At 45.7% G+C, this 14,726-nt stretch overlaps 1 protein-coding gene across 1 annotated transcript in view; it reads left to right on the top strand.

Annotated features, from left to right (window-relative positions):
- Nucleotides 1-14,726, top strand: part of LOC139560181 (uncharacterized) — an 82,914-nt gene that overhangs the window by 25,831 nt on the left and 42,357 nt on the right. The gene's annotated exons all lie outside the window — the stretch shown is intronic.

The raw sequence follows: 14,726 nt of genomic DNA, 5'->3' as shown, positions 1-14,726 counted from the left end.
TACCTGGGTAGTGGAGACAAAGGATGTGTTCTACCTGGGTAGTGGAGACAAAGGGTGTGTTCTACCTGGGTAGTGGAGATAAAGGATGTGTTCTACCTGGGTAGTAGAGACAAAGGATGTGTTCTACCTGGGTAGTGGAGACAAAGGATGTGTTCTACCTGGGTAGTAGAGACAAAGGATGTGTTCTACCTGGGTAGTGGAGACAAAGGGTGTGTTCTACCTGGGTATTAGAGATAAAGGATGTGTTCTACCTGGGTAGTGGAGACAAAGGATGTGTTCTACCTGGGTAGTGGAGACAAAGGATGTGTTCTACCTGGGTAGTAGAGACAAAGGATGTGTTCTACCTGGGTAGTGGAGACAAAGGGTGTGTTCTACCTGGGTAGTAGAGACAAAGGATGTGTTCTACCTGGGTAGTGGAGACAAAGGATGTGTTCTACCTGGGTAGTAGAGATAAAGGATGTGTTCTACCTGGGTAGTGGAGACAAAGGATGTGTTCTACCTGGGTAGTGAAGACAAAGGGTGTGTTCTACCTGGGTAGTAGAGATAAAGGATGTGTTCTACCTGGGTAGTAGAGATAAATGATGTGTTCTACCTGGGTAGTGGAGACAAAGGATGTGTTCTACCTGGGTAGTGGAGACAAAGGATGTGTTCTACCTGGGTAGTAGAGATAAAGGATGTGTTCTACCTGGGTAGTAGAGATAAAGGATGTGTTCTACCTGGGTAGTGGAGACAAAGGATGTGTTCTACCTGGGTAGTAGAGATAAAGGATGTGTTCTACCTGGGTAGTAGAGATAAAGGATGTGTTCTACCTGGGTAGTGGAGACAATTTGTGTGTTCTACCTGGGTAGTGGAGACAAAGGGTGTGTTCTACCTGGGTAGTGGAGACAAAGGATGTGTTCTACCTGGGTAGTAGAGACAAAGGATGTGTTCTACCTGGGTAGTAGACACAAAGGATGTGTTCTACCTGGGTAGTGAAGACAAAGGATGTGTTCTACCTGGGTAGTAGAGACAAAGGATGTGTTCTACCTGGGTAGTAGAGACAAAGCATGTGTTCTACCTGGGTAGTAGAGACAAAGGGTGTGTTCTAGCTGGGTAGTGGAGACAAAGGGTGTGTTCTACCTGGGTAGTGGAGACAAAGGATGTGTTCTACCTGGGTAGTAGAGACAAAGGATGTGTTCTACCTGGGTAGTGGAGACAAAGGGTGTGTTCTACCTGGGTATTAGAGATAAAGGATGTGTTCTACCTGGGTAGTGGAGACAAAGGATGTGTTCTACCTGGGTAGTGGAGACAAAGGATGTGTTCTACCTGGGTAGTAGAGACAAAGGATGTGTTCTACCTGGGTAGTGGAGACAAAGGGTGTGTTCTACCTGGGTAGTAGAGACAAAGGATGTGTTCTACCTGGGTAGTGGAGACAAAGGATGTGTTCTACCTGGGTAGTAGAGATAAAGGATGTGTTCTACCTGGGTAGTGGAGACAAAGGATGTGTTCTACCTGGGTAGTGAAGACAAAGGGTGTGTTCTACCTGGGTAGTAGAGATAAAGGATGTGTTCTACCTGGGTAGTAGAGATAAAGGATGTGTTCTACCTGGGTAGTGGAGACAAAGGATGTGTTCTACCTGGGTAGTGGAGACAAATGATGTGTTCTACCTGGGTAGTAGAGATAAAGGATGTGTTCTACCTGGGTAGTAGAGATAAAGGATGTGTTCTACCTGGGTAGTGGAGACAAAGGATGTGTTCTACCTGGGTAGTAGAGATAAAGGATGTGTTCTACCTGGGTAGTAGAGATAAAGGATGTGTTCTACCTGGGCAGTGGAGACAAAGGATGTGTTCTACCTGGGTAGTGGAGACAATTTGTGTGTTCTACCTGGGTAGTGGAGACAAAGGGTGTGTTCTACCTGGGTAGTGGAGACAAAGGATGTGTTCTACCTGGGTAGTAGAGACAAAGGGTGTGTTCTACCTGGGTAGTAGAGACAAAGGATGTGTTCTACCTGGGTAGAGGAGACAAAGGATGTGTTCTACCTGGGTAGTAGAGATAAAGGATGTGTTCTACCTGGGTAGTAGAGATAAAGGATGTGTTCTACCTGGGTAGTGGAGACAAAGGATGTGTTCTACCTGGGTAGTGAAGACAAAGGGTGTGTTCTACCTGGGTAGTAGAGATAAAGGATGTGTTCTACCTGGGTAGTAGAGATAAATGATGTGTTCTACCTGGGTAGTGGAGACAAAGGATGTGTTCTACCTGGGTAGTGGAGACAAAGGATGTGTTCTACCTGGGTAGTAGAGATAAAGGATGTGTTCTACCTGGGTAGTAGAGATAAAGGATGTGTTCTACCTGGGTAGTGGAGACAAAGGATGTGTTCTACCTGGGTAGTAGAGATAAAGGATGTGTTCTACCTGGGTAGTAGAGATAAAGGATGTGTTCTACCTGGGCAGTGGAGACAAAGGATGTGTTCTACCTGGGTAGTGGAGACAATTTGTGTGTTCTACCTGGGTAGTGGAGACAAAGGGTGTGTTCTACCTGGGTAGTGGAGACAAAGGATGTGTTCTACCTGGGTAGTAGAGACAAAGGATGTGTTCTACCTGGGTAGTAGACACAAAGGATGTGTTCTACCTGGGTAGTGAAGACAAAGGATGTGTTCTACCTGGGTAGTAGAGACAAAGGATGTGTTCTACCTGGGTAGTAGAGACAAAGCATGTGTTCTACCTGGGTAGTAGAGACAAAGGGTGTGTTCTAGCTGGGTAGTGGAGACAAAGGGTGTGTTCTACCTGGGTAGTGGAGACAAAGGATGTGTTCTACCTGGGTAGTAGAGACAAAGGATGTGTTCTACCTGGGTAGTGGAGACAAAGGGTGTGTTCTACCTGGGTATTAGAGATAAAGGATGTGTTCTACCTGGGTAGTGGAGACAAAGGATGTGTTCTACCTGGGTAGTGGAGACAAAGGATGTGTTCTACCTGGGTAGTAGAGACAAAGGATGTGTTCTACCTGGGTAGTGGAGACAAAGGGTGTGTTCTACCTGGGTAGTAGAGACAAAGGATGTGTTCTACCTGGGTAGTGGAGACAAAGGATGTGTTCTACCTGGGTAGTAGAGATAAAGGATGTGTTCTACCTGGGTAGTGGAGACAAAGGATGTGTTCTACCTGGGTAGTGAAGACAAAGGGTGTGTTCTACCTGGGTAGTAGAGATAAAGGATGTGTTCTACCTGGGTAGTAGAGATAAATGATGTGTTCTACCTGGGTAGTGGAGACAAAGGATGTGTTCTACCTGGGTAGTGGAGACAAAGGATGTGTTCTACCTGGGTAGTAGAGATAAAGGATGTGTTCTACCTGGGTAGTAGAGATAAAGGATGTGTTCTACCTGGGTAGTGGAGACAAAGGATGTGTTCTACCTGGGTAGTAGAGATAAAGGATGTGTTCTACCTGGGTAGTAGAGATAAAGGATGTGTTCTACCTGGGCAGTGGAGACAAAGGATGTGTTCTACCTGGGTAGTGGAGACAATTTGTGTGTTCTACCTGGGTAGTGGAGACAAAGGGTGTGTTCTACCTGGGTAGTGGAGACAAAGGATGTGTTCTACCTGGGTAGTAGAGACAAAGGGTGTGTTCTACCTGGGTAGTAGAGACAAAGGATGTGTTCTACCTGGGTAGAGGAGACAAAGGATGTGTTCTACCTGGGTAGTAGAGATAAAGGATGTGTTCTACCTGGGTAGTGGAGACAAAGGATGTGTTCTACCTGGGTAGTGAAGACAAAGGGTGTGTTCTACCTGGGTAGTAGAGACAAAGGATGTGTTCTACCTGGGTAGTGGAGACAAAGGATGTGTTCTACCTGGGTAGTGGAGACAATTTGTGTGTTCTACCTGGGTAGTGGAGACAAAGGGTGTGTTCTACCTGGGTAGTGGAGACAAAGGATGTGTTCTACCTGGGTAGTAGAGACAAAGGATGTGTTCTACCTGGGTAGTGGAGACAAAGGATGTGTTCTACCTGGGTAGTGGAGACAAAGGATGTGTTCTACCTGGGTAGTGGAGATAAAGGGTATGTTCTACCTGGGTAGTGGAGACAAAGGATGTGTTCTACCTGGGTAGTGGAGACAAAGGATGTGTTCTACCTGGGTAGTGGAGACAAAGGATGTGTTCTACCTGGGTAGTGGAGACAAATGATGTGTTCTACCTGGGTAGTGGAGACAAAGGATGTGTTCTACCTGGGTAGTAGAGACAACGGATGTGTTCTACCTGGGTAGTAGAGACAAAGGATGTGTTCTACCTGGGTAGTAGAGACAAAGGATGTGTTCTACCTGGGTAGTGGAGACAATTTGTGTGTTCTACCTGGGTAGTGGAGACAAAGGGTGTGTTCTACCTGGGTAGTGGAGACAAAGGATGTGTTCTACCTGGGTAGTGGAGACAAAGGATGTGTTCTACCTGGGTAGTAGAGACAAAGGATGTGTTCTACCTGGGTAGTAGAGACAAAGGATGTGTTCTACCTGGGTAGTGGAGACAAAGGATGTGTTCTACCTGGGTAGTGGAGACAAAGGATGTGTTCTACCTGGGTAGTAGAGACAAAGGATGTGTTCTACCTGGGTAGTAGAGACAAAGGATGTGTTCTACCTGGGTAGAGACAAAGGATGTGTTCTACCTGGGTAGTGGAGACAAAGGATGTGTTCTACCTGGGTAGTAGAGACAAAGGATGTGTTCTACCTGGGTAGTAGAGACAAAGGATGTGTTCTACCAGGGTAGTAGAGACAAAGGATGTGTTCTACCTGGGTAGTGGAGATAAAGGATGTGTTCTACCTGGGTAGTGGAGACAAAGGATGTGTTCTACCTGGGTAGTGGAGATAAAGGATGTGTTCTACCTGGGTAGTAGAGATAAAGGATGTGTTCTACCTGGGTAGTGGAGACAAAGGATGTGTTCTACCTGGGTAGTAGAGATAAAGGATGTGTTCTACCTGGGTAGTAGAGATAAAGGATGTGTTCTACCTGGGCAGTGGAGACAAAGGATGTGTTCTACCTGGGTAGTGGAGACAATTTGTGTGTTCTACCTGGGTAGTGGAGACAAAGGGTGTGTTCTACCTGGGTAGTGGAGACAAAGGATGTGTTCTACCTGGGTAGTAGAGACAAAGGGTGTGTTCTACCTGGGTAGTAGAGACAAAGGATGTGTTCTACCTGGGTAGAGGAGACAAAGGATGTGTTCTACCTGGGTAGTAGAGATAAAGGATGTGTTCTACCTGGGTAGTAGAGATAAAGGATGTGTTCTACCTGGGTAGTGGAGACAAAGGATGTGTTCTACCTGGGTAGTGAAGACAAAGGGTGTGTTCTACCTGGGTAGTAGAGATAAAGGATGTGTTCTACCTGGGTAGTAGAGACAAAGGATGTGTTCTACCTGGGTAGTGGAGACAAAGGATGTGTTCTACCTGGGTAGTGGAGACAAAGGATGTGTTCTACCTGGGTAGTAGAGATAAAGGATGTGTTCTACCTGGGTAGTAGAGATAAAGGATGTGTTCTACCTGGGTAGTGGAGACAAAGGATGTGTTCTACCTGGGTAGTAGAGATAAAGGATGTGTTCTACCTGGGTAGTAGAGATAAAGGATGTGTTCTACCTGGGCAGTGGAGACAAAGGATGTGTTCTACCTGGGTAGTGGAGACAATTTGTGTGTTCTACCTGGGTAGTGGAGACAAAGGGTGTGTTCTACCTGGGTAGTGGAGACAAAGGATGTGTTCTACCTGGGTAGTAGAGACAAAGGATGTGTTCTACCTGGGTAGTAGACACAAAGGATGTGTTTTACCTGGGTAGTGAAGACAAAGGATGTGTTCTACCTGGGTAGTAGAGACAAAGGATGTGTTCTACCTGGGTAGTAGAGACAAAGCATGTGTTCTACCTGGGTAGTAGAGACAAAGGGTGTGTTCTAGCTGGGTAGTGGAGACAAAGGGTGTGTTCTACCTGGGTAGTGGAGACAAAGGATGTGTTCTACCTGGGTAGTAGAGACAAAGGATGTGTTCTACCTGGGTAGTGGAGACAAAGGGTGTGTTCTACCTGGGTATTAGAGATAAAGGATGTGTTCTACCTGGGTAGTGGAGACAAAGGATGTGTTCTACCTGGGTAGTGGAGACAAAGGATGTGTTCTACCTGGGTAGTAGAGACAAAGGATGTGTTCTACCTGGGTAGTGGAGACAAAGGGTGTGTTCTACCTGGGTAGTAGAGACAAAGGATGTGTTCTACCTGGGTAGTGGAGACAAAGGATGTGTTCTACCTGGGTAGTAGAGATAAAGGATGTGTTCTACCTGGGTAGTGGAGACAAAGGATGTGTTCTACCTGGGTAGTGAAGACAAAGGGTGTGTTCTACCTGGGTAGTAGAGATAAAGGATGTGTTCTACCTGGGTAGTAGAGATAAATGATGTGTTCTACCTGGGTAGTGGAGACAAAGGATGTGTTCTACCTGGGTAGTAGAGATAAAGGATGTGTTCTACCTGGGTAGTAGAGATAAAGGATGTGTTCTACCTGGGTAGTGGAGACAAAGGATGTGTTCTACCTGGGTAGTAGAGATAAAGGATGTGTTCTACCTGGGTAGTAGAGATAAAGGATGTGTTCTACCTGGGCAGTGGAGACAAAGGATGTGTTCTACCTGGGTAGAGGAGACAAAGGATGTGTTCTACCTGGGTAGTAGAGATAAAGGATGTGTTCTACCTGGGTAGTGGAGACAAAGGATGTGTTCTACCTGGGTAGTGAAGACAAAGGGTGTGTTCTACCTGGGTAGTAGAGACAAAGGATGTGTTCTACCTGGGTAGTGGAGACAAAGGATGTGTTCTACCTGGGTAGTGGAGACAATTTGTGTGTTCTACCTGGGTAGTGGAGACAAAGGGTGTGTTCTACCTGGGTAGTGGAGACAAAGGATGTGTTCTACCTGGGTAGTAGAGACAAAGGATGTGTTCTACCTGGGTAGTGGAGACAAAGGATGTGTTCTACCTGGGTAGTGGAGATAAAGGATGTGTTCTACCTGGGTAGTGGAGACAAAGGATGTGTTCTACCTGGGTAGTGGAGATAAAGGGTATGTTCTACCTGGGTAGTGGAGACAAAGGATGTGTTCTACCTGGGTAGTGGAGACAAAGGATGTGTTCTACCTGGGTAGTGGAGACAAAGGATGTGTTCTACCTGGGTAGTGGAGACAAATGATGTGTTCTACCTGGGTAGTGGAGACAAAGGATGTGTTCTACCTGGGTAGTAGAGACAAAGGATGTGTTCTACCTGGGTAGTAGAGACAAAGGATGTGTTCTACCTGGGTAGTAGAGACAAAGGATGTGTTCTACCTGGGTAGTGGAGACAATTTGTGTGTTCTACCTGGGTAGTGGAGACAAAGGGTGTGTTCTACCTGGGTAGTGGAGACAAAGGATGTGTTCTACCTGGGTAGTGGAGACAAAGGATGTGTTCTACCTGGGTAGTAGAGACAAAGGATGTGTTCTACCTGGGTAGTAGAGACAAAGGATGTGTTCTACCTGGGTAGTAGAGACAAAGGATGTGTTCTACCTGGGTAGTGGAGACAAAGGATGTGTTCTACCTGGGTAGTGGAGACAAAGGATGTGTTCTACCTGGGTAGTAGAGACAAAGGATGTGTTCTACCTGGGTAGTAGAGACAAAGGATGTGTTCTACCAGGGTAGTAGAGACAAAGGATGTGTTCTACCTGGGTAGTGGAGATAAAGGATGTGTTCTACCTGGGTAGTGGAGACAAAGGATGTGTTCTACCTGGGTAGTGGAGACAAAGGATGTGTTCTACCTGGGTAGTGGAGACAAAGGATGTGTTCTACCTGGGTAGTGGAGACAAAGGGTGTGTTCTACCTGGGTAGTAGAGATAAAGGATGTGTTCTACCTGGGTAGTAGAGACAAAGGATGTGTTCTACCTGGGTAGTGGAGACAAAGGATGTGTTCTACCTGGGTAGTAGAGACAAAGGATGTGTTCTACCTGGGTAGTGGAGACAAAGGGTGTGTTCTACCTGGGTAGTAGAGATAAAGGATGTGTTCTACCTGGGTAGTGGAGACAAAGGATGTGTTCTACCTGGGTAGTGGAGACAAAGGATGTGTTCTACCTGGGTAGTAGAGACAAAGGATGTGTTCTACCTGGGTAGTGGAGACAAAGGGTGTGTTCTACCTGGGTAGTAGAGACAAAGGATGTGTTCTACCTGGGTAGTGGAGACAAAGGATGTGTTCTACCTGGGTAGTGGAGATAAAGGATGTGTTCTACCTGGGTAGTGGAGATAAAGGATGTGTTCTACCTGGGTAGTGGAGATAAAGGATGTGTTCTACCTTGGTAGTAGAGACAAAGGATGTGTTCTACCTGGGTAGTAGAGATAAAGGATGTGTTCTACCTGGGTAGTGGATATAAAGGATGTGTTCTACCTGGGTAGTGGAGATAAAGGATGTGTTCTACCTGGGTAGTGGAGACAAAGGATGTGTTCTACCTGGGTAGTAGAGATAAAGGATGTGTTCTACCTGGGTAGTGGAGATAAAGGATGTGTTCTACCTGGGTAGTGGAGATAAAGGATGTGTTCTACCTGGGTAGTAGAGATAAAGGATGTGTTCTACCTGGGTAGTGGAGATAAAGGATGTGTTCTACCTGGGTAGTAGAGATAAAGGATGTGTTCTACCTGGGTAGTGGAGACAAAGGATGTGTTCTACCTGGGTAGTGGAGACAAAGGATGTGTTCTACCTGGGTAGTGGAGACAAAGGATGTGTTCTACCTGGGTAGTGGAGACAAAGGATGTGTTCTACCTGGGTAGTAGAGACAAAGGATGTGTTCTGCCTGGGTAGTAGAGACAAAGGATGTGTTCTACCTGGGTAGTGGAGACAAAGGATGTGTTCTACCTGGGTAGTGGAGACAAAGGATGTGTTCTACCTGGGTAGTAGAGACAAAGGATGTGTTCTACCTGGGTAGTAGAGACAAAGGATGTGTTCTACCTGGGTAGTGGAGACAAAGGATGTGTTCTACCTGGGTAGTGGAGACAAAGGATGTGTTCTACCTGGGTAGTGGAGACAACGGGTGTGTTCTACCTGGGTAGTAGAGATAAAGGATGTGTTCTACCTGGGTAGTGGAGACAAAGGATGTGTTCTACCTGGGTAGTGGAGACAAAGGATGTGTTCTACCTGGGTAGTAGAGACAAAGGATGTGTTCTACCTGGGTAGTGGAGACAAAGGGTGTGTTCTACCTGGGTAGTAGAGACAAAGGATGTGTTCTACCTGGGTAGTGGAGACAAAGGATGTGTTCTACCTGGGTAGTAGAGATAAAGGATGTGTTCTACCTGGGTAGTGGAGACAAAGGATGTGTTCTACCTGGGTAGTGAAGACAAAGGGTGTGTTCTACCTGGGTAGTAGAGATAAAGGATGTGTTCTACCTGGGTAGTAGAGATAAAGGATGTGTTCTACCTGGGTAGTGGAGACAAAGGATGTGTTCTACCTGGGTAGTAGAGACAAAGGATGTGTTCTACCTGGGTAGTGGAGACAAAGGGTGTGTTCTACCTGGGTAGTAGAGATAAAGGATGTGTTCTACCTGGGTAGTGGAGACAAAGGATGTGTTCTACCTGGGTAGTGGGGACAAAGGATGTGTTCTACCTGGGTAGTAGAGACAAAGGATGTGTTCTACCTGGGTAGTGGAGACAAAGGGTGTGTTCTACCTGGGTAGTAGAGACAAAGGATGTGTTCTACCTGGGTAGTGGAGACAAAGGATGTGTTCTACCTGGGTAGTAGAGATAAAGGATGTGTTCTACCTGGGTAGTGGAGACAAAGGATGTGTTCTACCTGGGTAGTGAAGACAAAGGGTGTGTTCTACCTGGGTAGTAGAGATAAAGGATGTGTTCTACCTGGGTAGTAGAGATAAAGGATGTGTTCTACCTGGGTAGTGGAGACAAAGGGTGTGTTCTACCTGGGTAGTGGAGACAAAGGATGTGTTCTACCTGGGTAGTGGAGATAAAGGATGTGTTCTACCTGGGTAGTAGAGATAAAGGATGTGTTCTACCTGGGTAGTGGAGACAAAGGATGTGTTCTACCTGGGTAGTAGAGATAAAGGATGTGTTCTACCTGGGTAGTAGAGATAAAGGATGTGTTCTACCTGGGTAGTGGAGACAAAGTATGTGTTCTACCTGGGTAGTGGAGACAATTTGTGTGTTCTACCTGGGTAGTGGAGACAAATGGTGTGTTCTACCTGGGTAGTGGAGACAAAGGATGTGTTCTACCTGGGTAGTAGAGACAAAGGATGTGTTCTACCTGGGTAGTAGACACAAAGGATGTGTTCTACCTGGGTAGTGAAGACAAAGGATGTGTTCTACCTGGGTAGTAGAGACAAAGGATGTGTTCTACCTGGGTAGTAGAGACAAAGGATGTGTTCTACCTGGGTAGTAGAGACAAAGGGTGTGTTCTACCTGGGTAGTGGAGACAAAGGGTGTGTTCTACCTGGGTAGTGGAGACAAAGGATGTGTTCTACCTGGGTAGTGGAGACAAAGGATGTGTTCTACCTGGGTAGTGGAGATAAAGGATGTGTTCTACCTGGGTAGTGGAGACAAAGGATGTGTTCTACCTGGGTAGTGGAGACAAAGGGTGTGTTCTACCTGGGTAGTGGAGATAAAGGGTGTGTTCTACCTGGGTAGTGGAGACAAAGGGTGTGTTCCTCCTGGGTAGTGGAGACAGCCAGAGTCCGTCAAAGAACAAGAAGTCACCAAACCACAGAAGAAGATTAAAATACGTGTTTTTTGGTGATATGGGAAAGCTAGCAACTTGTAAACAATTAACCATTTCTATAAGCAAGTCATATTTTTATAGTAGTGTTAAATAATAAACATTGGCTGTTAAGTAAATCATATTTTGACTGTTGCCTCCCGTTTTAAGTTTATTGTGATGGTAAGGACGTTTGTGTTTGATAATTATTAGGTGGAGGTCACTAGCTACAGTGGTATCTTCAACCTAGCCTAGCTTTTAGCAAGCTACATTGATATATTCAATCTAACCTAGTTTTTAGCTATCTACAGTATAATCTTCAACCTAGCCTAGCGTTTAGCTAGCTGCTCTGCAGTGCAAGCTAGCTTGACTTGCTAGAAAGTTAATTACTTGTTTCTCTAACATTTATTATCATCTTAAAACAATGTTTCGCCTGTCTTGAAATGAAAAGGTAATGTTTTGACATCTCCCAAAAATAAATGCTATCTCTGACGGGAGACTAGGCTGTCCGTCTTGCATTGTGAAACCCTATCCTACGCTCTCCGTCCAGTAGTGGAATAAAATTGCATGAAGGGCACGTACGGCGTAATGAAATACGTCACGATGTAAACGGGGCATCAGATTACTGGCGTTTTTCAAGTGCAACGTTAATAACGGTGGTTTTGGGAATCCCTGGCCACGAGAGAGATGAGGGTGTGTCCCAAATGGCACCCTATTCCCTATATAGTGCACTACTTTAGACCAGAGAGCCCTATGGCACCCTATTCCCTATATAGTGCACTACTTTAGACCAGAGAGCCCTATGGCACCCTATTCCCTATATAGTGCACTACTTTAGACCAGAGAGCCCTTTGGCCCTTTGAAAAGTAGTGCGCTATATAGGGAATAGGGTGCCATTTGGGATGCTCGCCCAGTGCTCCAGTCGACTTGTTTCCCCAGACAGACTCACAGAGCTGAAGCATCAAAGCTGGGCTGACATTTGATTCTTTGAACAGGCACGAGATGAAAGAGATACTGCCCTTTATTCACCCTCTGTCAGTCTACAGTTGAAGTCGGAAGTTTACTTAGACCTTAGCCAAATATATTTAAACTCAGTTTTTCACATTTCCTGACATTTAATCCTAGGAAAAATGTTTCTGTCTTAGGTCAATTAGGATCGCTACTATATTTTAAGAATGTGAAATGTCATAATAATCGTAGAGAGAATGATTTATTTCAGCTTTTATTTCTTTCATCACAATCCAAGTGGGTCAGAAGTTTACGTACACTCAATTAGTATTTGGTAGCATTGCCTTTAAATTGTTTAACTTGGGTCAAACTTTTCAGGTAGCCTTCCAAAAGCTTCCCACAATAAGTTGGTTGAATTTTGGCCCATTCCTCCTGACAGAGCTGGTGTAACTGAGACAGGTTTGTAGGCCTCCTTGCTCGCACACACTTTTTCAGTTCTGCCCACACATTTTCTATAGGATTGAGGTCAGGGCTTTGTGATGGCCACTCAAATACCTTGACTTTGTTGTCCTTAAGCCATTTTGCCACTACTTTGGTAGTATGGTTGGGGTCATTGTCCATTTGGAAGGCCCATTTGCGACCAAGCTTTAACTTCCTGACCAATGTTTTGAGATGTTGCTTCAATATATCCACATAATTGTCCTCTCTCATCATGCCATCTATTTTGTGAAGTGCACCAGTCCCTCCTGCAGCAAAGCACCCTCACAACATGATGCTGCCACCCCTGTGCTTCACGGTTGGGATGGTGTTCTTCAGCTTGCAAGCATCCCCCTTTTTCCTCCAAACATAACAATGGTCATTATGGCCAAACAGTTCTATTTTTGTTTCATCAGACCAGAGGACATTTCTCCAAAAAGTACGATCTTTGTCCCCATGTGCAGTTGCAAACCGTAGTCTGTTTTTTTTTATGGCGGTTTTGGAGCAGTGGCTTCTTCCTTGCTGAGCGGCCTTTCAGGTTATGTCGATATAGGACTCGTTTTACTGTGGATATAGATACTTTTGTACCCGTTTCCTCTGGCATCTTCACAATGTCCTTTGCTGTTGTTCTGGGATTGACTTGCACTTTTTGCACCAAAGTACGTTCATCTCTAGGAGACAGAACGCATCTCCTTCCTGAGTGGTATGACGGCTGCGTGGTCCCATGGTGTTTATACTTGCGTATTATTATTTGTACAGATGAATGTGGTACCTTCAGGCGTTTGGAAATTGCTCCCAAGGATGAACCAGACTTGTGGAGGTCTACAATTCTTTTTGAGGTCTTGGCTGTTTTGATTTTTCCATGTCAAGCAAATAGGCACTGAGTTTGAAGGTAGGCCTTGAAATACATCCACAGGTACACCTCCAATTGACTCAAATGATGTCAATTAGCCTATCAGAATCTTCTAAAGCCATGACACCATTCTCTGGAATTTCCCAAGCTGTTTAAAGGCACAGTCAACTTAGTGTATGTAAACTTCTGATTCACAGGAATTGTGATTAAGTGAAATAATCTGTCTGTAAACAATTGTTGGAAAAATTACTTATGTCATGCACAAAGATAGATGTCCTAACCGACTTGCCAAAACTATAGTTTGTTAACAAGAAATTTGTGGAGTGGTTTGAAAAACGAGTTTTAATGACTCCAACCTAAGTGTACGTAAACTTTCGACTTCAACTGTAGCATCTCTGATTCTCTTACCTTATTCACCCTCTGTCAGTATAGCATCTCCCAACGCTGACCCTTATTCACCCTCTGTCAGTATAGCATCTCCCAACGCTGACCCTTATTCACCCTCTGTCAGTATAGCATCTCCCAACGCTGACCCTTATTCACCCTCTGTCAGTATAGCATCTCCCATCGCTGACCCTTATTCACTCTCTGTCAGTATAGCATCTCCCATCGCTGACCCTTATTCACCCTCTGTCAGTATAGCATCTCCCAACGCTGACCCTTATTCACCCTCTGTCAGTATAGCATCTCCCATCGCTGACCCTTATTCACCCTCTGTCAGTATAGCATCTCCCAACGCTGACCCTTATTCACCCTCTGTCAGTATAGCATCTCCCAACGCTGACCCTTATTCACCCTCTGTCAGTATAGCATCTCCCATCGCTGACCCTTATTCACCCTCTGTCAGTATAGCATCTCCCATCGCTGACCCTTATTCACCCTCTGTCAGTATAGCATCTCCCAACGCTGACCCTTATTCACCCTCTGTCAGTATAGCATCTCCCATCGCTGACCCTTATTCACCCTCTGTCAGTATAGCATCTCCCATCGCTGACCCTTATTCACCCTCTGTCAGTATAGCATCTCCCATCGCTGACCCTTATTCACCCTCTGTCAGTATAGCATCTCCCAACGCTGACCCTTATTCACCCTCTGTCAGTATAGCATCTCCTAACGCTGACCCTTATTCACCCTCTGTCAGTATAGCATCTCCCATCGCTGACCCTTATTCACCCTCTGTCAGTATAGCATCTCCCAACGCTGACCCTTATTCACCCTCTGTCAGTATAGCATCTCCCATCGCTGACCCTTATTCACCCTCTGTCAGTATAGCATCTCCCAACGCTGACCCTTATTCACCCTCTGTCAGTATAGCATCTCCCATCGCTGACCCTTATTCACCCTCTGTCAGTATAGCATCTCCCATCGCTGACCCTTATTCACCCTCTGTCAGTATAGCATCTCCCAACGCTGACCCTTATTCACCCTCTGTCAGTATAGCATCTCCCAACGCTGACCCTTATTCACCCTCTGTCAGTATAGCATCTCCTAACGCTGACCCTTATTCACCCTCTGTCAGTATAGCATCTCCCATCGCTGACCCTTATTCACCCTCTGTCAGTATAGCATCTCCCAACGCTGACCCTTATTCACCCTCTGTCAGTATAGCATCTCCCATCGCTGACCCTTATTCACCCTCTGTCAGTATAGCATCTCCCAACGCTGACCCTTATTCACCCTCTGTCAGTATAGCATCTCCCATCGCTGACCCTTATTCACCCTCTGTCAGTATAGCATCTCCCAACGCTGACCCTTATTCACCCTCTGTCAG

This window comes from Salvelinus alpinus, chromosome 30 (assembly GCF_045679555.1).
Source record: "Salvelinus alpinus chromosome 30, SLU_Salpinus.1, whole genome shotgun sequence".
NCBI lineage: Eukaryota > Metazoa > Chordata > Actinopteri > Salmoniformes > Salmonidae > Salvelinus > Salvelinus alpinus.
The sequence above is the reverse complement of the archived record's forward strand: the minus strand, read 5'-3'. Positions and strand labels throughout refer to the sequence as shown.